Source organism: Protopterus annectens, chromosome 1.part1 (assembly GCF_019279795.1).
Source record: "Protopterus annectens isolate FY-2018-M chromosome 1.part1, PAN1.0, whole genome shotgun sequence".
Lineage (NCBI taxonomy): Eukaryota > Metazoa > Chordata > Ceratodontiformes > Protopteridae > Protopterus > Protopterus annectens.
In genome coordinates this window covers 1172456857-1172483027 of record NC_056726.1, presented here as the reverse complement: position 1 = coordinate 1172483027, position 26171 = coordinate 1172456857, and the positions used below count along the sequence as shown (strand labels likewise).

General features: G+C 39.6%; 1 protein-coding gene across 2 annotated transcripts in view; it reads right to left on the bottom strand.

Moving 5' to 3' along the window:
* The window catches only part of EMP3 (epithelial membrane protein 3), a 228941-nt gene extending 207382 nt beyond the window's left edge, over window positions 1–21559 (bottom strand). The window contains exon 1 of one of the 2 annotated variants that reach the window (XM_044080539.1): window positions 21406–21559. The gene's annotated coding sequence lies outside the window, so the exon portion shown is untranslated. Of the gene's footprint in view, window positions 1–20822; window positions 20847–21405 lie in introns of those variants that run through there. The other variant, XM_044080544.1, reaches the window with a different exon arrangement.
* Window positions 21560–26171: the final 4612 nt, after the last annotated feature.

The following is a 26171-nucleotide window of genomic DNA, read 5'->3' as shown; positions in this document are numbered from 1 at the left end:
TTCTCCTGGGTACAGGATCATTCCAGTCAATCCTGGATTAAACGTGTGGACACCTATCCAGTCATCTAGCTTGCATGCGAAGGAGAAGAGTGAGTCCCACTGCTTAATGTGCAGCTGTGCACAACATGTTTATTTCACAGGTTTTGGGGGTGCTGGGTAAAAGAAAAAAAATCTCCATATTGTTTTATTTATCTGTTGGTCAAGGTTTAGGTCCATCATTCTAATGCTTTTAGAGACATTGGACTTGTAGAGAATTGGGAGGCCCAGGACAGTTTCACCTATAATTTCAGTGTAAGTGAGGTAGAGATTAACCATCAAAAGTATATGAGACTCTGTAAAGGGATAAGGCTTCTGGACTTTCTTGTTAGCTCAGGGACTTAATGCTTGTGATTGCTTTGGGTAAGAACTTTTGGAGTCTTTCTAATTGTTTTATATGTTCAGTGAGATTCATCCCAAAGAGGGCATTATACTCCATATCTGACCTGTTCAAAGCTGAGTATAAGGGAGTGATTACCTCTTTAGACGTTGATGACATTCCTTTGGCAATCAGCTGGTCTAAATAAAAGGATTTCCTGTCAGCCCTTGTCACTTGATGGTCAAAAGACAGGGAGCCATTAACGCAAGTATCTAGGTCTCTAAGTACTGTTTTGTAGAGGTGTGTTGTCTAGCCAGTATGATGAGGGAAGGGGTTGTCTAGAAAAAAGTGACAATACTCTATTATTTAGTTTGATACAATTTTAGTACATTTAAGAGTATAATAATATGATGAAACAATGTTATTATGTAAAACCATGGAAAAAATTACCAGAAGAAGTGATAAAAGCCAGTAAGGAAAAACTGATGTACCAAGACAGTAGAATTACAAGATTTTATGTCTACTGGTAGAAAATATGCAATCGATAAAGGGAAATATGCCATATAAACAAAAGTTGAAATTGTGGATTTATTTTTGTGAGGAGGAAGAGACAACAGAGCATGTTTAGTTTGAAACGTAAAAGAATGATGAACCTCTGGAAAAAGTAGTGTGAAGAATCTTTTGAGAATGTTAATAAAATAAAGAATATATATATTAATATGATTATGTATGGATATTATAACAAAAATAAGAAAGAATATGTGAGAAGGCCCAAACACCAGTTCACAATAAACCAAGAAGACAAATGGTTGTGAGGCTACATAAATCATATCTGTGAAAAGTTTCTGCTCTAACTCCCCACCTCAAAATAGATAGTCACTTTCTATGCATTCCCCTCTGATGTTAAATTGGAATTAATATTAAGGCACAAATACCCACAGTCATATGTCAAGCTGCTGCTGCTGCCATATTTATATGCAGTATGCCTCCTTACCTCCTACCTTCAAAAGAGAGCCACCTTCTGTATAACCTGCTGATGTCAGACTGAAACAAACCTGAAAAAATTGAACACATTTGTTGTCAGTCATATGTAAACAGCATGTGTATTTAATCTCCTCCAAAAGCAACTTGTTACTTCTAGAGATGGTAGAGTGCTCCTATGCAAGCTCTGTGCAACCCTTTGAAATTTGTAAGGACAGTTAAAGAAGTAATGACCACACTGCCCCCAGCCAAGCATAAGATACCGTCACCTTTCAGGTTTAGAAAGAATGTTAAAGAAATAATGTCATTGTCCCCAGCCCCTCACATAAGTACACCAATATTTTGTCTATATCTATGAGCAGCGCTGGTTATAGACTAGATGGAGGTCAGGGCATAGGCTATTGCTAAGTCCATGTGAAAATGCACTTGTTGTGTTGGGGCCACCAACACCCAGAAGTGCTGAAGGTCTGGACATTCTTTTCGAGAGATGACTGTTAAACTGAGCAAGTGGTAAGACAGTCAGTTACTTTCAACCAGGCAACCCCCTCCAAACAGTTATAGCCAGTTCTATGTACAATTTAGACATATGATTGTGATAAAACAGGATGTCTGAATAATGTATTTCACCTTTGCTCCAAACAGTTGCCTCACACTAAAATATTTCATATTGCTTCACATAATCACACTAGTCCTGCAAAACTAAAATACTGAACAAACAGCAGCACTCAGCTAGTTATTTCCCTCCAAAACAGACAGCGACAGCAATTGCCTTGTCTGTATGGAAATAGCAGGTATCCAGTTAAGTAGTCAATCTTACTCATCACAAATGCACACCAGTGTTTGCAAAGCCAGATAGTGACTGTTTTAAACTGTTCAAATAACGAGAGGGTCAATTATTTCCAATCAGACCCCCCACCCCCACCCCCACCAGCAGTCTGATGGCTATGTTATATTATTTCTCCTTTACAGTACACACAAAAAGTTACCACATGTCAAAGTATTCCAATTCAAGTTGCTCTAAATAAATCACAAAGCCAGAGAAATATTGCCCAAAATGTCTGGTTGATCATTGCTAGCATTTCTGTAAGAAACACTTGTCTAACCTCCTCAACTGTCAAAATGAAACTATAAGAAAAAGTAACTGTTTTTTTTGGTTGTTTTTTTCATCTTTTATGCATCTAAAGTTTATTTTTCAGAAAATGCTCTAGAATGCAACGTGTGTGTAGACTGCAGGAGGTGTGACATTCCACACTACATAGGTATTAATGAGGGTCTTATTAAAATCCGAGGAGATCGCTGCTGGAGAGACCTGACCTGCATGAACTATCATTATGAGATAATACCAAGTTACAGAAGTGGATAAAACAAGAGACATTTCTTAAGCCTGGCATACGAAAATCTTTTCAAAGGAGGCTGTCAAGAAATTGTAGAAAAAGACTCAGCCTGTACCAAATCCAGTTGTGTACTACATGCATCGATCGCCTTGGTGGTTTCACCAATTTGAAACCCTTGTCAATCACTTTGTAGAACTGATTGTGCCTTTTTTCATATTTATGGGACATCACATGTGCATTGTTAATGGAATTCTACAAATTCTCTTCCAGTACCCTGCTCTCCAACTTGCTGATCCTGCACTACTCTCCAGAATCTACCCACCTGGTGAGAAAGGACCACTTCAAAATACCAGCAGTCTCATCATACTGCCTTCTATTCTCTGTCTCCTCACACCAAAGGAAGCAAGAAAGTATGTGGTGTCCTGAAACCTGTTAGTAAAGCTCATAATTGTAATTACTGCTTCTGAGGTTATAGAGCATGCCCCCAACCTAGACAGCCAGCAGCCTTTACCCACTATCTGTCCTGAAAACCAACTAACCTTTTTATGTCCATCATTGTAACCCCCCTTCTTTAACCTTTAGTATATCCTTCCTTAGTCCTAGACCAGCTAGCTCCCATATAGAATTGCCTTACATAGACTTTCTCTCCACTAAGTAGCACCCTTCCCCTCTCCTTGCTATCTCATGCTTATCCTACTGTCTTATACTATCTCTGAATTACATATCTAAAGACTCTATTTGATCTCAGCACTATCATACTTCACCCTGGAGTTTTAAACGTCAACACCTACCTATCCTCCCACACTTCACTACCATTGTAGTACTTATCTCTGTACTTACCCTCACCTAACTTACCTTCAGTAGTCAGCATTTTGCTGATTGTTTTTTCTTGAACTGCTCCTTCACTAGTCTCTACCCGCTCCGTTCGTCCTGCGGGCTCACTCCGCTCCCCTACCCTACCCCCAATTCCCACACACCCCCAGTGCATCTACATTTATTCTAACCTCATATCACCTGACCACTCCACACAGCCAATCATCTTCACTCCTCCTACCTCCCATATCACCTGACTACTTCCGAAATCCAATTATCTTCTTTCCTCCCAAACACCACACCTATCTTCCTCTCATCCAATTAACATTACCAACCAAACACAATGACACATACCATGCTCTCCTTTCTTATATGCCTCCTACTAATCCTCACAGCCCTAACCTACACAACGTCCCTACACACATACATTTCATTACCCCAAACCACCTACCATACAACACAACCCTTCACACCAACAAAAGGCCACAAAAGCTTCCCTATATCCCCCTCTCTACTTGAAAGCAGCAAAATAGTACTCATACTCAACAAGTACTGTTTAACATCTCTCACTAGAAAGATACCAAACAAGCTTTACATAGATATGCTACAAGCAATCAGACGTCATATACTGATAAAGAAATACCTCCTTACCTCTGGTGACATTCACCCAAATCCAGGACCAAACAACATCATACCCCCAAACAAACACACAACAGACCTACTCATCATAAACCTTAACACTCGCAGTATATCTAATAAAATTACTCACGTACACACATTCATAACCCACTACTCCCCCGATATACTAACCATAACAGAGACCTGGTTAAATCCCAGCACAAGGAATGAAGAAATTCTCCCTCCAGGATATAACATCATTAGACTAGATAGAATAGGAAAGAAGGGAGGGGGCATTGCAATTATCTATAAAAATACACTTACTATAAAACCCGTACCGACCCCTCCACCAAAATTCGACAATGCTGAAATCATAGGAATTATGCTACAACTTAATAAAAAGAGTATCAATATTCTCTGTGCATATATCCCTCCAGGCAATAACGTTATTAAAATTGAAGAAATTCTGCAATGGACAAAAGACAACCTCCCACAAGAGACTATTCTGCTAGGAGACCTAAACACTGATTGGCTAGCCTGCAACTCTAAAAACCCCACTCGCCAACCTGTATGGATTCTCTCAACTTATTCTAGAACCTACTAGAGGAGATAAGAAGTCCCAAAAAAAATCCCTATTAGATTGGACATTAGTGAACTACCCAGAACAAAACTATCACACAGGCTGTCTACCAGACAGCCTTAGTGACCATCTCCCAACATTCCTCCTACGCAGACGTACTAACATACCCAAACCTACTGTCTTTAGACAAGTCAGAAATGATCGCAAGGTTAACCCTCTAGATCTCAACACTGCATTAAAAAACTGCAACTGGGAACCTCTACATATCCTGAACTTGGACCTAGCAGTGGACTACTTTAATAATACTTTCATTAAGGTCCTTGACCAAATAGCTCCCATAAGAATTATTAGAGCTAAAGTCCACTCAGCTCCTTGGCTTACTAACACCACTAGAGCCCTATTAAAATCTAGAGACAAGGCATGGAAAACCTGGAAGAAAGACAACACAAGTCTTTCTAAACAAAACTATCAACATCTTAGAAACCAGGCTAAACAGCAAACTAAGCTAGATAAACAAAACTACTACCTAAATATCCAAAACAAATACTCCAACAGCCCATAAAAGTTCTGGCATTCAATTAACTCTCTACTAAAACCAGGAAAAAATACCACACCCTCTCCCACCTCAACCTCCACAGATACAACTACCGAAATAGCCTCAAAATTCAACCAACATTTTACCGAATCCATTAACTCACTATCCACTCAACTAGCCAAAAATAGCTACACACCCATGCCTACAGTGCCTAACAGCTCTGCTCCTCTTACCTTCTCACCTATCCCAACCTCTACAATAAAGAAACATCTCTGAAAACTAAAACCCACTACCCTCGCAGCAGATGGGCTACCAGCACATTTCCTAAAAATGGCAGCCAACTCCATAGCCTACCCAGTCTCAATCCTTATCAACCGCTCTATACAGGAGTCATATATCTCTCATCTGTGGAAAGTCTCCTATATCATTCCCCTTAATAAGGGAGGCACCTCCTATGATTTCTCAAACTACCGACCCATTGCTATTCTGTCACCTTTATCGAAGATACTAGAAAAATGCATACACTCTCAAGTCATGCACTTCCTAAACTTAAACAATCTCCTCTCACCCACACAACATGGCTTTCGCCCTCACTACAGTACAACCACTGCCCTCCTCTCCTTCAAAGACCTAGTTAACCAACATAGGAATAACAACAGATTCGTATCAGCCATATTCCTTGACCTCTCTAAAGCATTTGACATGGTCTCTCACTCCATACTAATAGATACCCTCACCTCCCTAGCCTTCACCCCAAACACTATTGCTTGGTTTAAAAGTTACCTATCAGAACGACAACAAGCTGTCCAGTGGCAAGGAGCTTTATCATCTCTGCTCCCAACCACTATTGGTGTACCCCAAGGCTCCATACTAGGACCTTTTCTCTTCTCAATTTTTACCAATAACCTATACAAATGTACCCTGCATGCCTCACTAATCCAGTATGCAGATGATTCCACCCTTATATGCTCAGCTCCATCCCTGACCTCCCTACAGCACCTCACCCAAGAGTCCTTCACCTCAGTAGAAAGATGGATAACTAACATTCAACTATCCTAAATCCTAACAAAACCAAACTACTACTTTTTACCCCAAACAAATCAAAAATAACTCCAGTCTTCTTCTCCATCTCCTCCGATAATGGTACTATCATCTCTCCCTCTCTCCACACCAAGCTCCTTGGCATCGAAATAGACAACAACCTCCACTTTAACATCCATATCTCTCAAACTATAAACAAGGTGCACAACAAAATGGATTCCTTATACAGGCAAAAGAACTTTCTAACTAATCAAGCTAAAGTCACCCTAGCTCAAACCCATCTCCTATCTACACTACTATATGCAGCCCCAATTCTCACTTACATTAGGAAATCTGACCTAGACAAACTTGAGTCCTGTTATAACAGAATTGCCAAGTTTGCCAAAAACTCCCCATTTAGAACCCATCACTGCATACCTCTCAGACAACTTCAATGGCTCGAACTGCCACAGTTGCTACTATATCACCAACTTGTTCTATCATACAACATCCTAAAACAACCTGACAAAATTCCTGCTCTAAGGCATCTACTGACCTGCCACACTCCAAATCGTCCACTCCGCTCAGCCAACAAATCACTCCTCACTATTACCTCAGCAAATAATACAGCCGGAAAATCTCTCTTTTCACACACTATAGCCAAAACTTGGAATAATCTCCCCCCATCTGTGACTTCTGCAGCTAACACCACTCTTCAAAAACTCCCTTAAGGCCCAACTTACAAGTTCTTGGCTCTGTCCATGTATTACATAGACCACAATCTGTTACCTTTACAACCATCTTCTATCTCTCTTTTCATGCCCCAATAAATATGTTTCCTCAAAATATTTTACATGGAAAACATGTACCTGTTAAAATCTGTCTGTTGCTCTTTGCAAACTAAATGTATATATGTAAATTTTTTTGATTGCAAATGTCTACTCTTTTTGACTTCTTTCTAGAAATTTCTAGTTCAATAGATACTACTTCCTATGCATTGTATTATATGTTTATTTTCTGTAATGTGTTGTTCTAATGTAACTGGAGTTTTTCTCCCCGGGCCTCCACTGTAAACAGACCTCGTCCAGTCGGACCATCCCGGTAAACAAAATTAAAATAAATAAATATAAATAAATATTACAAAAATATACGGCTGATCACTGCTAGCAATATTGCAGAATAACAATAACACTTACCTCATCACCATGCCACTCATTTCATCTCAGCTGTTCACGTAAAGCCAGAGATAATGGGAAAAAGTATATGGCTGATCATTGTTAACATAATTTTAAAACAGTAATATCACTAACTCACCACAACATTGTTTAAAATTTGTCCATAATTCTGCAACATGTCCCTGATTTTATTTCATTTATAGAAATGCAAAAAAAAAAAAAAAACATACCACTTCCTTCAGGCACGGCTTTGGGCCTACATTTAAATGCTGTAAGCTCTTTACTCACGTGACCTCACAGCACTTAAACTCAATGTGATTTCTGTGACTTGCCTTGAATGTCAAGCCAAGTGGGCCACTGCCTGTTTCACAGGCACATCTTCTTTTTCTTTTGAGGTGCTTTATTTATTTTCTTATTTTTTTAGTAAAAAAAATTACTCTAAAAAAAAATAAAATAAACAGGGAAAGAGTGCCACTGCAAGCATTGTGCTCTAGGTGTAAGGCTTACCTCTGCAACTCCTGAACAAAACGGACAGCAAGGAGTTTTCTTTCGTTAGAAATAAAAAAAAAAATCTGAGTTATGGGGGAAATAGATTATTATGAAATGTACTTACTATATTACTGAAGAGCTTTTTAGAGCCATTACTGGTAAGGATAAATAGACTGAGTTAAAATAAAATACAGTTGAATTATTAAATTACTAATATGAGGGGCTTGAATAATAAGTTGCAAGAATATGAGGGATTTTTAAATGTACGATTTAGGTGTGAGTTTTGTAGGCATATCTACCAACTGTCCAGATTTCTGCAGAATGCCCAGATTTCTGACTCATATTTTTGGTTTGTTCCTCATAAAATGTGTGGTTTTCTGGCAAATCACCAACAACTGAAGTCACTAAATATTGACATACATTTGAGTTTCAGACTTCACGTCCTTTAGAAAAATGCATGGTAACCCAAATTCTGTTTTCAATATTTAGAATATATCCCTATTTTTGGACCTTTATCCCCCCCATTATTTTGTTGCTTTGGCCCGATTTCTAGCAATAAGAGGTTGAAAGGTATGATCACGTGTATCATCTCTCATGGTGTAAGGACAGCAGCACTCTACTTAATACCATGGCTATGTTGGTTAACATAAACATCAGACAGAAACAAATAATAGGCGAAACTCAGTTTATGTTTGGAATAAATACCAAGCTATACAGATTACAGGTGAAGAGGATGCAGGAATTTATGTGGTATACTGAAGATACAGCCCAATCCAATTAGTATCTTATATTTTATATAGAAGTCTGAATCAGGGACTAAAGGAATAGGTACAGTTTTTTAAGGTCCCGTATGAGCTGGCAAGGTACAACTGGGCGATAATACATCTGATCTGAGTATGCCTTCTGCAAAATGTGAAAATATGTTTCCATATGCAGTCAGATCAAAAAACATACGTTCTGTATTTAAAAAAATGGCTAATACCAATATGTAAAATCTGCTACAAAAAATAAACATTTGTTAGATGCACCACTGTCTAAAATGGGTGTTGTTATTCATAATGTTGACATTACAGAACAATGAGGGAGCATTGATCGTATAGGAATTAAGTGGAAAGTAAAACTAAATATAAGGCCACATGACACTAGGATACTATGGATGAGGTTGTACTGTAATTAGTAAAGAACTGAATAAATGGAAATTGGAAGGTAAATTGTGGAGCAGCGTGGCAACAGAACACTGGAAAATATTTAGGGAAAAATGAACAGCCGCAGAAAACTAGGGTAGAGGAAAAAGGTACACACAATATAATGTACATTAGTGGAATAAAATAAACTGTATATATAAGTAACAAAATTCTGCTGGAAAGACAAAGGGATAGTCCACCAGAGCACAATATTACTTCAATTCATATAGAAAAATGATGGGTAAGAAAAAAGAAAGTATGAAATGAATTTGGCTAATAAAATGAAAGATTAATAATAAATGTCTTACAGAATTTAAGAAGCTTTAATACAAATACTGATTAGATTGTGTCTGTAGAAAGTCCTGAAATACTAGAAAGATAGTGAGCATCTTTGTTGACTCAGCTGAGAATCAAAGATAAGAAATTGGAAAGGAGATTGGGATTTGTTGTGAGTAATATGATGGGGAATGTCTAGTAATAACCACACAAATTGTGAGAAAAAGCTTCAAGTACAGTAAGGGTTGATGACTTAAATGTTAATTTTTTTCTGTGTAAGATGAGATGTAAGATAATCAAGTGCTTAGCAATATCCTTCAACAACTATTACAACAGGAATATGAACCTTTGGTTTAGAGAAAGGCTATAATTACGCCACAAAAGCAGATATGCAAATGTAGCATCAGATTATAGACCAATTAGTCTAAAATGCATTCTTGGCAAAGTATTTGAGACAGTGACATTATGTCTCTTGTTGGGAAGCAACAAGGCTAAAGAAGATGTCTGCCAGCATCTTTTTACTCAAGAAAAAATCCTGCAATTCAAATGTGATTGATATTTTATATCCCAGTATTTTAAATCTTGGATAATGGGATATCAACAGATGTTATGTATTTTTTAGCTTGCTAATGCTTTTAACATAAACCACAAGAAGTTGTTTTACAAGTAAAGAAAAAATGGCGAGTAAATAGTTTGGTAGGAAATGGATTAAAAAGTGGATAGTTGGCAGATAATCGAGTCTTAAAATTAAGGGACAAATTATATATATATATATATATATATATATATATATATATATATATATATATGTGTGTGTGTGTGTGTGTGTGTGTGTGTGTGTGAGTGTGTGTGCCTGTGTGTGTGTCTGTGTGTGTGTGTGTGTGTGTGTGTGTGTGTGTGCGTGTGTGTGTGTGTGTGTGTGTGTATGTGTGTATGTTTGTGTGTGTGTGTGTGTGTGTGTGTGTGTATTTATGTTTGTGTGTGTGTGTGTGTGTGTGTGTGTGTGTGTGTGTGTGTGTGTGTGTGTGTGTGTGTGTGTGTATGTGTGTGTGTGTGTGTGTGTGTGTGTGTGTGTGTGTGTGTGTGTGTGTGTGTGTGTGTCTGTGTATTGTAATTGTCCAAGAGAGATTCAGTGAAAAAGAGAGAGAGGGAGCGAGAGAATAGAGAGTGGAGGAAAGGAAATAGGTAAAAGAGTAAGGTAAAACTCTATGTATTAAAGATACAGAGTGGGTTAGAGGGTTGCAGGTAAGTGACATGCTTTAGGAAGCACAGTAAGAGGAGGTTAAGGCAGAAAGGGGGTGAGAAGGGGTGGACATAAAACAGGAAGCAGTAGGGGTGAAGGCAGAAAGAGGGTGAGTAGGAAGTGTGTGGGAAATAAAGATAAGAAGAGAGGGGGGTACTAATAAAGTTGTGGGGGTGGGTAGGAGCAGTGAGTGGAGTTTAGGAAGAGCTATGCAAGAATGAAAGGACATGATAAATTAGTGCCATGGTTATTGTTTTTAAGATATAGTACAGATCTTGGGTATTACGTAATGATTGCAACCATACCGCTTAACCATTTAATGCAAGAAATCTGGACAAAGCTTTAAATAATGAAGGAGGAAATGGCCCAAAAATATGGACAGATTTTAAATACTGCTATTATAAACTTAGAAAGTAGTAGAATAACAGTATTTGTGTTAGCAGCCATTACTCTGAAGTATATGAAGTCTAAAACTCACATGTATGTCATCATTTAGTGACTTCAGTCCTCACTGATTTGCCAAAAAAAACTACAATTTTATGACGAAAAGATCAAAGATATGATGCAAAATCTGGACATTCGGCAAAACTCAGGACAGTTGAGTGGTATGATTGTAACAGTTCCTGAGGTATGAGGGACAGGGAATGTTACTCCTACAATGTAGAGAGTTACTAGAATAACAGGTTTTGTCCTAGCATGCATGTACTAAAGGATGAATCTCAAAAATTTGGCATTAAGGACTGACTGTAATTATTCATGAATTTTCAGTGTAGGGAAAAAATGACAATGTGGGCATTCTGACAACAGGAGCAGGTATGGGGCATGTGGTGGGTGTATCTCCTGTATGCTTGTGTGTGGGAGAGTGATGAGGGGGGCTCTGCTCACATGATGTGGATACCCACACTGTTAACTACTGCAGAAAGTGCTGATCTGCACTCCACTGTAGTCAACCGTGATTCGCTACCATGCAAATTAGCTGATAATGTGCTCTTTCCTCATTACAACTAATGTGTCTCTGAACTGCATATTGCTACATTGCAGAAAAAAATACTTTTTTACCCTATGGATCTTCATGAATCCTCATGTTTGTTATTGCAGTGATTGATTTAGTAGGTCCTGTTCCCTGTAAGTGATCCATTTTATATATTACTGATGGTAATGCAGTTTAACATACTCGATCCTCTTCATTGAATCATTGTATTTGCATATATATGTGTGTGTGTGTGTGTGTGTGTGTGTGTGTGTGTGTGTGTGTGTGTGTGTGTGTGTGTGTGTGTCTATCAGTATAGTAAAACTGCTATAATATTGATCTAATGCTTTGTTTCCAAGTGTTCACCAATACTGCTACAGATATTTTGCTTTACTACAAGTTCTTTGAGAAAGCACAGACCTCTGCAGTGTATGTCATCAAGTGTATTTATGAGGAAACAGCAACTTTCCAGATTGCATATATGAATATGTATATGTGGATCTACTTCTAAAGCTCAACGTTTCAAAACTTCGAACTTCAAATGGCCAAGACCAGAAGATTGAAGTTTTGAAACTTAAAAAATTAAAAAATATATCATAAATAAATAAAAACAGCATTTTTTTTAAATGTTTTTGCAGGGGGACAAGACCCTATGCACCCCCACACCCCCTGCTAAATAAATATACCAACTCTGAGATTGCACAACAGTGGGGAAAATGGTAAATATCCCATTCTGCATTGTCTGGTGATTTCCATTCAAAATGTTTGAAGTTTCAAAACTTTTGATCTTATTGTCTCAGCCATTTGAAGTTCGAAGTTTTGAAATTTTGAGCTTTTGAAGGGGATCCATATATGTATATATTTTAACCCAAACCACAAACTGCTGTCGTATCAATGCCAAGATTGTTTGTTGATAGGTTCATAGGTTCATAGGTGTGTACTAGGCTAATGGCCCTGGAGCCTTTACAAGCCTATCCCATAGGATCACCCTGGCATGAATGCCACCAGACCTTAGTTCCCAGTGCCTCTATCGAGTAGAGCCAGTGAAGTGATCCCTAGGGTGAATTTACTATTTCCCATCCACTCATCAAGATTTCTCTTGAGAAGTGCCAGTGAGGTGCTCTGTTTGACATGTATGGGAAGTCTGTTCCATAGCATGGGCAGTCTCTGGGTTATGAACCTGTCCCTCCAGTACGTTCTGTTGATTGTGGTAATGAGGTTGAGGTCTCTGGACCATGTGGTGTGGAGGGACTGAGATTTCTTTAGATGTAGCATTTCTAACAGAGCTGGGTCAGACATGGCTTTGTAAGTCAAGCAAAGATCACCTCTAAGTAGGTGATATGAGACAGAATAGTTGGAGTTTTTTGAGTCTGTCCATATATGACAAGTGTTTAAGGCCTAGGATCCTCTTTGTGAGGTACTTCTGTAGCCTCACCAGTTGTTGCAGGTGTCTAATGAGGTACATGCCAAATGGGGCATTGTACTCGATGACTGGCCTAATGAGGGAAGAGTAGAAGGAGACAATGACTGCTTTCTTCCTGGATGCAAAACCCTTAGTAATGAGATGTGCAATATAGAAGGACTTTCTGACCAAAGTGGCAATGTGGTGGTCAAAAAGAGAGGTTGCTGTCAACCTGTGTTCCCAGATCTCTTATAATGCCTTCTGTGTTCAGTGGACTACCATCAAGATGTTAATTCATAGGAATTGGGTTTTTCCCAAAGGGGATGGTGACGCATTTTTTGGCATTGAGCTTAAGGCCATGGTTCTGACACCAGTCGGTCTCAGTGAGGTCTTTCTGTGGGATATCAACATCACTTAGGGAGTTAATAATGGCTCCCAACTTGCAATCATCTGTGAACTTTGTCAGCCAGAGTCCCTTCGTGTTGGCCTGGACTTCTGAGAAGTAGATACCAAACAGGAGAGGACCCAGAACCGATCCCCGTGGGACTTTTTCTCCAAAACATTATTTTTGTAATACTTGGTTTAGCGGATTCTATATATTTTTTAAGCTACTTCATTTTGTATATTACTGACATTAGTTCATTTAACATGCTGCCACAATCTTCCTTATTACTCATATATGTATATATACAAATTTATAATAAGTTGTTTCCAAATTAGGACACTAGAGCTTTTTTTCCCTGGCACACCACTGAAAACAGGCCACCTTCCGAATGGACATATTGATTTTCTGCCCACAGATAATAGCAACACATGGTCAAAGTGTCTCAGGCTTTACCATTAGAATCAAATCTTGCTATTTGTTAGTAAATCATAACCCACACCTTGCTACAAATTATTTCCTAAATAATTAAAATCATTCTAATAAATACTGAAATTAAATTGAGTTATGCTGTCCCAAGACTATTAGGAGAGAAAGTAATTTTAATTAAACTTAATTGAATTAGTCACTTTGTTAAAACAAAATCATTGACTTGGTTGTGTAGCTGATGCTTTTTATTTATTTTTTTTACAGCTGTTTTGACTTTGGCACTAAACCTTATAAAACTGAAAGAAAAAAGTCATTAGCAAGTAGAAAATACTAATATGTTTGTTTTTTTTTAGCTTGTTGCATAAAGTGTGAATAAAAATAGGACAATAACAAAATTCTTTCAAAAACATTCTCTGACTAAATGAGGTTTTATATCTCATTCCTAGGCCAAGAGGCAACAGGATGTCAGACAAAAATAAACAAAGAGTCTTCAAACAAATCCACCACATCACACATGCACTCAAGTCTCTCCATAGTAGGTACAAGTATGATTCTGTCATTATCCATGTTGGTGTGAACGACTTGAGACGTACCTCCCTGGACTATATGAAAAGAGACATTATTGAGCTCTCAGAGTTTGTGCTCCAGGTAGGTAAGACCTTAGCCCTAAGCAGCATCCTACCTTCACCAAGAATGATACCACAATGCCAACAAAAAATGTTTTGACTTCAACAATTGGCTTAGTTTCTGGTATCTTTCTAAGGAGATGCAGTATCTGTCTACCTGAGATGACATGGTTGACAAGCCATGATGCTTTGGCAGAGATGGCCTCCATCTGTCACCCCTGGGGTTATGGATCTTGGCCAATACTCTTGCCTCCCCCATTGTGCCTTTTTTAGGCCATGTCCCAAAGACAAATCTTCCAACATAAAAGATCTGTCAAAAAGCAAATTGAAGGTCATGCTGCTCAATGCTAGGAGCCTTAATCTGAAAATACACTCACTGGAGGCTCTCCTTACACTGGAAGATGCCGATGTCTGTGCGGTCATGGAAGCGTGGTTCAGGGCTGCAGAGAGCACCCCTGCCTTACTGGCTGTACATCATTCCACACTTTCCAACCTCAAAATGAGGTCGGAAAGTCTAAGGGTGGTGGAGTCTCTATCTTCATTAAGGACAGGCAAACCTCCAGAATGGTTTAAAATCATGATGCACTGGAATTACTCCAGGTGCATCTGACAGTTGGCAAGACACCCATCCAAGTTATAGCCAGATACAGACCCTCATCCATGTCTCAGGGTGCCGACACCTCCTACCTGGACCTACTTGACTCCATCAAGGTACCCTTGTTGACTTCAACTACCCCACCATAGGCTGGGTGAACTATTCCAGCACTAATGCACTCACCCCATGATTACTTGACTTCATCATTTCTAATGGACTAGATCAGCTGGTGTTATCCCCCACAAGGGGATTTAACACACTGGACTTGGTTCTCACTAACATGGGCAACCGCTGCACCACTCCCATAGTATGTTCTTCCCTGGTGAGATCAGCTCAGATTATCAGTTTGTCTCATTCGAAGTTTTTATCCAACCCAACCCCTCCCCAGCCATAACCAGTCTGAAAAACTACTCAAAAGCTGACTACAACCTCCTAAGGGAGGGTATCAACAGCTTCACACCACCACTCACCTCAGATAATGCAGACAACTATGCTGAAAAGTATGCCACTGCAGTATACAAGCACCTGTACAACTGCATGGACTCAGCCATACCCAACAGAACTAAAATCTGGTAATAAGTAAAAAGTAAGACACTGACTGAATACAACGGACCAACAACATTTATTTCAAACAAAAAACTGAGCGCTTTTACCCACATACAACATGGGTTTCTTCAGAGAACTAAAATCTGCTCTTCAAGGAAACACGAACCTGTCTGGTGGACATCCTCTATCAACAGGTTTTAGAACAAAAGGAAGAAACTGTTGTGGAACGGTAAAAAGAAACAAATTCCAAATTGGAAAAACTCCCTCCTCTGCCTCAACATGCAAATTAGATCACTAGTGAAAACCTCCAAAGCCAATTATAAGTTGAAACTAGTCTCCAAAACAAAGGGAAAGCACAAGTCCTTCTTCAGTTATGTTAGGAACCTCCATGGTAAACCCAAGTTTGTTCCAAACTAGTACTTAACAGTACCGCTTACACTGATCCTGCTGACTTAGCCAACCTACTGGCTGATAGTTTCAGCACAAACTTCGCCCCCTTATCGCCCCACAGAGGCCCAGTCAACATCCCTAATACTTGTCCCACACCTCACATTTCTGTAGATCAAGTGATAAAGGCCCTATTCAAGGCAAAGAACATAGCTTCCATCGGACCTGATAGTATCTCAGGCTGTATTCTGCACTATCTCCAGCAAGAACTAACTTCACCATTGAGCACCCTATTCAACCAAAGCCTAACTACAGGCTTCCTTCCAGCAGAGTGTAGAAGTGCCATTGTCATCCCTTTGCACAAATGTGGTGCCGCTACTGACCCAGGAAACTATCACCCCATCAGCTTGACAAGTGTGATCTGTAAAGTCATGGAGCATATTATTATGGACTCATAAGCAAGGACATAGGCAATCTCCAAGCACTCTACCCCACCCAATTCAGATTTGTCAGGGGCAGATCTTGCCTATTGAACCTAGTTGACTTCTTTTAGACTATCACCAAAGCTCTGGATGAGGGAAAGTCAGTACATACAGCTTACCTTGACCTGGCCAAGGCCTTTGACGCAATCCCCCACTCAGGCATCATCGAAAAGCTAACACTACTTGGTGTTAATCCCTATCTAGTCAGATGGGTGGCCAACTGGCTCACAGATAGGACCTACAAGGTCAAAAAGGCACTGCCACCTCTAACAGCAGACCTGTCACTAGTGGTGTTCCCCAGGGATCTGTCCTAGTACCCCCCTGTTGTTTGGCATATACTTCTCAGAGGTCCAGGCAAAGACAAAGGGCCTGTGGCTGAACACGTTTGTGGATGACTGTAAGTTGGGTGCTGTCTTTGACTCCCCAATTGATGTTAACATACTGCAAGAGGGTCTCACAGCTACAAATAACTGATGCCAAAGTCATGGCTTTAAGTTAAACACAAAAAAATATATTATCGTACCATTCGGTAAAAACATGGCCCCTACTGATTACCGCATCAACAGCAACCCCCTAAGCACACAACCTGTGGTGAGAGACCTGGGTGCTCAGGTTGACAACAATCTCGCATTCAACCATTATGTGGTGGCGGTGGTCAGAAAAGCCTTTTACTTGGTTCATCTCATAAGTAAAGGGATTGCATCCAGAAAAAAGGAGGTTATTACCTCTCTGTATTCCTCTCATATTAGACCTATAGTTGAGTATAATGCCCCATTTGGTATATACCTCTCCAAACACCTGCACAATTGGAAAGGCCAAAGAAATACCTCACAAAGAGAATCCATGGCCTCCAACACCTATCTTATGTGGACAGGCTTAAATCACTATCAGTCTACTCGGTATCATACAGATTGCTCAGAGGTGATCTGTGTCTCGCCTACAAGACAATATCAGAACCTGCCCTACTAGAGATGCTCCATATCCATAAGTCTAACTCTTCACGCATTACCTGCTCAATAGGCCTAAATCTAATATGCGATATCAACAAAACCTGCTGGAGAGACATGTTTGTCTCCCAGGGGCTGCCCTGTCTCATACATGTCAGAGTACCTCACTGACCCTCTTCAAATGCAACCTTGTTGAGTGGATGGGAAACCATAAATTTGTCCCAGGAGTTCCACCATTGTCCCTTATTGACAGGGGTGACAGATGCTGACTGAGGTTCTTTTTTGGGGATAAACTCTTGGCTAGGCTTGTAAAGGCCCCAGGGCCATTAGCCTAGTAACCTCCTATGATCCTGTGATCATACTACAAATGAGAGCTTAAGGGCTACATAATAAATATGTTGGTACTTAGTAGGCTCACTGCCCTTTCAGAGCATTTTAAGCCTAGCTAATTTCCCCTTTAAATGTGAGAATCAAACCCAGTGCCTTGTGCCCAAAAAAAATAAAAATGAAAAATGCACATCACAAACCACACATATATGACTAGTATTTACATTTATTACAGTTCATTGTGTAATAGCATTGATGTATGATCAGAGTGTGGGATATACTGAGCTAGATTAATTTCTACTGTGCTTTTTTACCCAAACCTCAGCTTTCTGGTCAAAGCAAAGAATCAAAGAATGAGAAAATTTGTCTTTAATGTGATGGACAAGGTGTAACTAGAATCAAGGGGTAGAGATTACAATAACAAACTTAAAACAAGATAGTTATTTTGTTAATTAAATTAAAATGCTGCTAGTGACCCTGGGTTTAATGAATACACAACTATTAAGTAAGTTTTAAAGTTAGGGCCACACTGGTGCTGTGAATATACAGCTATTAAGTGGGTTTTAAAGTTAGAGCGACATTGGTGTTACACTGTCTCTGTACCCTTCCATCCACATGCATTTTAACAATGTATTTTTAAATAATACACTTTTTAACAATGCATCTATTACAGTTATAATGTTTTATGTTCAACATTTTGATTTTTTTAAACAGACATTTATTTCATTTTCAAATGGTTATTTTTTATGATTTTACTTAAAATAAATAGAAAGCAAGCATTAACTGGTTCTTAAGTATTTTAAATGGTCTTAATTAGTTTTAAAGAGGGCAGCTCCAGTTATGGCTCAGGTGGCCTGAGTTCATTTAATGGCTCAGATGCTCGATGAAGAGAAGGTCATGGGTTGTAACCACACTTCAGGGGTTCTCATCCATGGGCACTATTTTTTTTATAGATCGTCTGATTGTTGAGACCATCCTGGCTATAGTAGCTGGGTCTCACTCTTGTAATCATGGTACTCCCATAGGAGGTGAGTGTGTCTGTGAAGCCAATGATTGCATGCGTATGGCTCCACTTCCCTTGAACATGCTGATGTCTCTTAAGTAGATAACATGGGTAATAATTTTGGGGATTGGGATTATCCTCATCCAGGGTCCTAGTTTGGCAACACTTCCCAGGTCCATTCACTCACCCAGCTTTGCAGACCTCAACAGCCTTAGTCTCCAATGGGTCTATGTCATGTTCTTCCTCTGCTTTAACAAAATTCTCCAGCCCTAGAAAAAAATACTTAGTTTCTTATAAATTAATTCATTCAATGATAATCTGAATTCAAATCATATATGCAAAGTCCAGCAACTGCCAAAACATTTTGCAGACATGTTGAAGACTGTAGGTACCAGTTAACTTTATTTTGGGTAAAAATTTACTTGCTAACTACATAGCAGATTCTTAACATTCCATGACAGTTCTTTGTATTTTCTTTAGATAATGCCATTCACCACAGACACACACACACACACACACACACACACACACACACACACACACACACACACACACACACACACACACACACACACACATGAAAGTGAACCCACTGAACAAAGTAACCCAAAAAAGCTGTTTTACATGTGTGTGTGTGTGTGTGTGTGTGTGTGTGTGTGTGTGTGTGATGCCCCACACCCCCATACCTTAAGGTATAAGGCTACATGTGGGAAGAGAACCTCAACTAAACAAGTCCCTTGCAGGATTTGAAGAACTGTATTTCACACAGTTGAATATGGACACAGAAGCAGATTGCACAATGACCCATCAGTGAACTGTATGACTTCAGTTTATCTCCCTCTTCATAGAATCAGTATGTTAGCCAGATTTCCTTCATGTAGAAACAACATATTTCTAAATAAGAAAACAAAATATTTGCAAACTGGTATAAAACTACTATGTCAGATTTTGAGTTTTTCAGTTTAATGCCTAATGAGAACTAAATACAGCATCAGGCTGAATTTAAAGTTTAAAATGTAATGTTAGGACTACTGAAAGATATACCTGAAATAAATATTTTTTAAGAACATGATTTATCTCTTTGACATCTTCATAGAAGGTATATGCCATTTTGCAACACATTCACAGAAACAACTGGTGTTGCATTAAGAACATGATGCTTTACTTGTTTCACTCTGAATTCATTTTATACAGAACTAGAATAAACTAAAATTGTCTCTGAATTAGCACGTAGCTGACAGCACAACTGGCAGGTTGCATATAACAGCAGGTTTCATACATCCTCTTTTGTACAACTATTTCCTAGCTGTGCCCCAAAGCAAACCCTGTCTCTGTACATCCTTACAGAGAGAACAAATGAAAAAAAAAACACATATATAACTAAATAAGTATACCAACACGCAAATCTTGTTATATGCAGATGAGGAAAAATGTCTATAAGGATTCTAACATATTTTATGTTTTAATTTATATTAGGGTCATTTATGCCACTCTTGTTAACCACAACAGTGGTAGCAAACATAGAGGACCCTGATGTTGTTCCTTTTTATGAGTAGTGCTTATAACAAAACAACATTTTAGAATTCAAGTGAGAAGTAAAAATAGAACTTGGTTTACCTTGTCCACTCAAATAAACACTGCAGTGTCCTTCTTTGTCAGCCCTATAGATGATATGGCAGGAAAAAACCTACACACGCATGTTGTATAATGTTTTATGTAATATGTTTTAGTTAACTGAACATCACATTAGTGTGAATGACTGCCCTCCTGGAAGGTACTTAAATGAGTTGACATAGTTTTGCAATATGTACATTACATTAATGAATACACATAAACACACAGTACAACACAAGTAGAATATTTCTATTGCCACCAGGCCATTTTTTTAGATATCACATAGTGAAATTTTCATAAGGGATACCAGGCTCTGTATATCTCCCACATATTGTGATATTTCACAATGTTAAAAAAACTTTTTTATAGAGAAACAGGAACAGTGCAGCAGTGCAAAATTCTAACTCTGGTCACCAAGGCAGTCAAACATGACTCAGTCCTGTTCTTATTACATTGGTATGTGAAAAGAAAACAATTCCACACTAAACACTTGTCAACTCCAGACTCACCATATGCTCACCATTCCTTTTACTTAAACTTCTCTCTCTGAAAGAAAAGCTTCCAACTAAAACTTGCTTCTTATATCTGTAATTTGAAATACCCCGCAGATCCCACACACAGGCAAGAATGCAATAAATTTGAGAAAAGGACCTTTCTGGGTTAGTTTGCCCAGTACATTATGTTCCCGCCCTCTTTTCCTTTAAACAATTTTAATTTGCTAAATGTATCCCTTGAGCATTTTCTTGTGCATTCTTAGCATCCTGTCTCTTTCTTTCTTTAATCTGCTTTTAGCTTGTTTTTACTCGGGTTTATTAAGTTCCTTTTAAACCTTTCCTTCATATGTGTTTATCTCTCTTCCAGTTTCTCTCTCCTAAGCACGCACACACACACACACACACACACACACACACACACACACACACACACCTTTATACGTATATAAATGCTTTTGCTAAGTACTTTTTCAAACTTCCCTTCTGAAAACTAAGCAAGACTTTGCTTTCTACTATTTCAAAAGAATGGCTAAAATATTTTTTTCAGACTGAATGCAGTACACATTACCTTGTTATTGTATAATATTTTGTGACTTACCTATTGCTCGAGACAGATGCTTTTCTCTAAATCAGATGAGGAGTGAAACTAAAAAGAGAGTGTGTCGGTATTTAGAGGGACTAATTTTGTGCCAGGAAGATGGGAGGAAGGGTGGAAAGGGGATGGGTGTGTGCTCCCCTTAGAAAGGCCGCCTCCATGCTAGCAGTAAGCAGTCAGATATGACATGCTAGGGAAAACAGCAGTTAGTCCAACAGTCTCTCTTCATTCCCTTTCACAATTCTATTAAATGCCACTACGCAAGCAAATAGCTCTGATATGAATTTATCAACTTTGTTTAATTACTATATATGCAATTTACCATAACTCTAGTAAAATCTATTAACTCCCACCACATTTGTCATTTTATTTATAATTGTCATTTTCCATCATTTGGTAGTATTTCAGCTTTATTGGGGCAGTTTTCATGACCTACTTTGCTACTCTACAACCTTTATTTTAGAATCTTCTTTTGTGCACATATAGAGTCTTTCTCCAAGTTATAATATAAAGAGTATTTCTTTCCTTTCTGACTGTCATTCTCCATTTTACACATTATGATTTTATTCTCTTTCATGTTTCTGCATTCAAAAGGAAGAAACATGCATTATTTTCCCAGTACTTGTTTATTCCTTTCCAAATAACATGGAATAGAGACTCCTCCCAGTACGGAATGGCATAATGAAGAGAACCATTCCTGTACAGGATGCCACTGGATGGGCATGCATGCACACATACTTATACGCAGACATACAGACTTGCACTCTCACACACACACACACACACACACACACACACACACACACACACACACACACACACACACACACACACACAAAGACACAGACATGCACGCACATACACAGAAACACACATGGATACGATTGCATGTGTGTGTGCATACACAAGTGGATGCGTGCGCGCACACACACACACACACACACACACACACACACACACACACACACACACACACACACACAGACACACACGAAGACACAGACATGCACGCACATACACAAACACACATGGATACGCTTGCATGTGTGTGTGTGTGCATACATGAGTGCGCGCATGCGCGCGCGCACACACACACACACACACACACACACACACACACACACACACACACACACACACACACACACACACACGCACACACACACAGAATCCCCAGTGGGTGTGTAAGACATCTGGAGTATATCTCTGATTATGTATTTCAGCTTTACGATGTGGGAGGAAATTTGAGTCCCTATAAAGTCCAAATAGAGACATGGAGGACAAGCAGACTTCATTCAGCAGGCACTTCATTTGGGAATAAAATCAGAGAAGCAAGTAATGTAAGGTAAAAAAAACAATGAAACATATTTTTGTCTATTTCTATTCCATATAGGTGAGCAAGTCTGAAAGCACTTTTCTACTACAACCTAGCCGCACAGAGGAACCAAGTATGTTACAATTTTACAAAAATATTTAATATTTGTGCTATTATATTAATGTAGTCTCAAGCATTACACTGAGCTATGCTTGATTCATGTAATAAAGAACACATGTAGAGGTAAATGAAAGGATCAAATATCACAAAAATAATGATGTTTTTACACTGTACAGAGCAAGGACTTCAAATTAAGCTAACAAAGTAGGTACTGCATTTCAGTAAAGTCGGTCTGGTATTTACTTATTGCATTGATATATTGATAAGACAATTTATCATTGATGCTGTTATCATTCTCATTTGTAAATGGGGTTGGGGTGTCACATCAACATTACCTTTCCAGCCCATTATCACAGAAGGTAACTCTCTTTTATTTCTTAAAAGTGTGTAATTACCTGCATCAATCTTATCACTATAGAAAGCTTTCCAGTAATGCCTCCATTGTGCCTTAACCTTAAACTCAGTAGTAAAACTGATCTGCCCAGTGACCCGATATAAGTCTATTTCACTTTTTGTATTTCTACAGCATCCTGACTAGGTAGCTCCTGCTCTGTTTGCTCTTGCTGCTGTTGGGCTCAGTCTGCTTCCCTATCCCACTTTCCATTCATTACTACTGATATCTAATTAAGCCAAACGTATCCACTCACAGCCCCACCTCCTGAACTCTGAACTGTTACTTCTGATATCTAATGAAGTCAAACATATCCACTCACAACCCTGACTCCCAAACATATCCACTCACAACCCTGACTCCTGAACTCTATAACTACTGACATATAATTAAGCCAAACATATCCACTCACAACCAAACCTGCTGAACTCTAAACTATTACTACCGATATCTAATTGAGCCTTCACTATCACACCACTTAAAAACTAATGTTCTAAAGCTATATACTACTACTCAGCCACCTTTTCCCCCATTATACTCTCATCCTTTAATACAAACTTTTTTAGCCTTTCATATTTACACTTCGCACCTCCTTTACTTCCTTTAACTACATACAATAAACATTTTTCGTCTGACTAAATGACAGACATAAGCTAGACAGAGTCAAGACTAGCTCTCCATCTGTCCTGTCTGTACTCTACCCTTTCTTCCCATGACCTTTGAGTTATCATCTCCTCTTTAACCTACTTAATATTTCTCCTTACCTTATCCCATAAGACATACTCTACCTGTTATTCTTAATTCCACCATGCTCTCCTTCTCTGTAGCCAATATCTAAGCTTCTCCACTATCCATACTGCTTCCTAACCTCTTCCAATGCTGCTACCTACCATGCTTACCATCCTCTTCCTGCTACCTAGCATGCTTACCATCCTCCTCATGCTGCTACCTACCATACTTATCATCCTCCTCCTGCTGCTACTTACCATGCTTACTGTTCTTCTGCTGTTGCTACCTACCATGCTTACCATCCTCCTCCTGCTGTTGTTACCAACCATGCTTATCATCCTCCTCCTGCTGCTACCTACCATGCTTACTGTTCTTCTGCTGTTGCTACCTACCATGCTTACCATCCTCCTCCTGCTGTTGTTACCAACCATGCTTACCATCATCCTCCTGCTGCTACCTACCATGCTTACTATTCTTCTGCTGTTGCTACCTACCATGCTTACCATCCTCCTCCTGCTGTTGTTACCAACCATGCTTATCATCCTCCTCCTGCTGCTACCTACCATGCTTACTATTCTCCTGCTGTTGTAACCTACCATGCTTACCATCCTCCTCCTGCTGCTAACCAACCAGGCTTACCATCATCCTCCTGCTGCTACCTACCATGCTTACCATCCTCTTCCTGCTGCTACCTACTATGTTTACCATCCTCCTCCTGCAGCTACCTACCATGTTTACTGTCCTCTTCCTGCTGCTACCTACCATGCTTACCATCCTCTTCCTGCTACCTACCATGCTTACCTTCCTCCTCTGCTACCTACCATGCTTACCATCCCCCTCCTGCAGCTACTTACCATGCTTACCATCCTCCTCCTGCTACCTAGCATGCTTACTATCCTCTTCCTGTTGCTGTCTACCATACTGTCCTCTTCCTGCTGCTTCCAGCCATGCTTACCATCCTCCTCCTGCTGCTACCTACCATGCTCACCATCCTCTTCCTCCTGCTACCTAGCATGCTTACTATCCTCTTCCTGTTGCTGTCTACCATACTATCCTTCTCCTCCTGCTGCTACCAACCATGCTCACCATCCTCTTCCTACTGCTACCTACCAGGCTTACTATTCTCCTCCTGCTGCTACTTACCATGCTTACTATCCTCCTCCTGTTGCTACCTACCATGCTTACCATCCTCCTCCTGCTGCTACCTACCATGCTTACCATCCTCCTCCTACTGCTACCTACCAGGCTTACTATCCTCCTCCTGCTGCTACTTACCATGCTTACTATCCTCCTCCTGTTGCTACCTACCATGCTTACCATCCTCCTCCTGCTGCTACCTACCATGCTTACCATCCTCCTCCTACTGCTACCTACCATGCTTACTATCATTAGAAATCATTATCATTAGGTTCATACTAGGCTAACTGCCCTTGCAAGCCATTTTAAGCCTAGCCAATTATCCCCTGTGAGATTCAAACCCTGTACCTTGTGTTTGTAAGGCAAACACCTTAACCATTAGGCCACCCTCCCAACCCCTAAATGACTTTGTGAGTCATTTTACGTGTAGCCTGTTTTCCTCAAGTGAGAGAATCAAACCTTGTACCTTGTGTCTGTGAGGTAAACACCTTAACCATTATGTCAGCCCATAATGAGATATCCTCCTCCTGCTGCTACCTACCATGCTTACCATCCTCCTCCTGCTGCTACCTACCATGCTTACTATCCTCCTCCTCCTGCTGCTACCTACCATGCTTACCATCCTCCTCCTGTTGCTACCTAACATGCTTACTGTCCTCTTCCTGGTAATACCTACCATGCTTACTATCCTCCTCCTTCTGCTACTAACCATGCCTACCATACCCCTCCTGCTGATACCTACCATACTTGCCATCCTTCTGCTGTACCTAATATGCTTACTATCTTCCTCCTGCTGATACCTACCATGCTTATCATCCTTCTCCTGCTGCTACCTACCATGATTACTATCCTCTTCCTGCTGCTACCTACCATGCTTACTATCCTCTTCCTGCTGCTACCTACCATGCTTACTATCCTCTTACTACTGCTACTAACCATGCCTACCATCCCCCTCCTGCTGATACCTACCATGCTTACCATCCTCCTCCTCCTGCTTGCTCATACTACAACCAACCACATCACATAAATAACAACTCCTATTGCCCATAATTCTAGCCTCAGGCATACTTCAGGCAT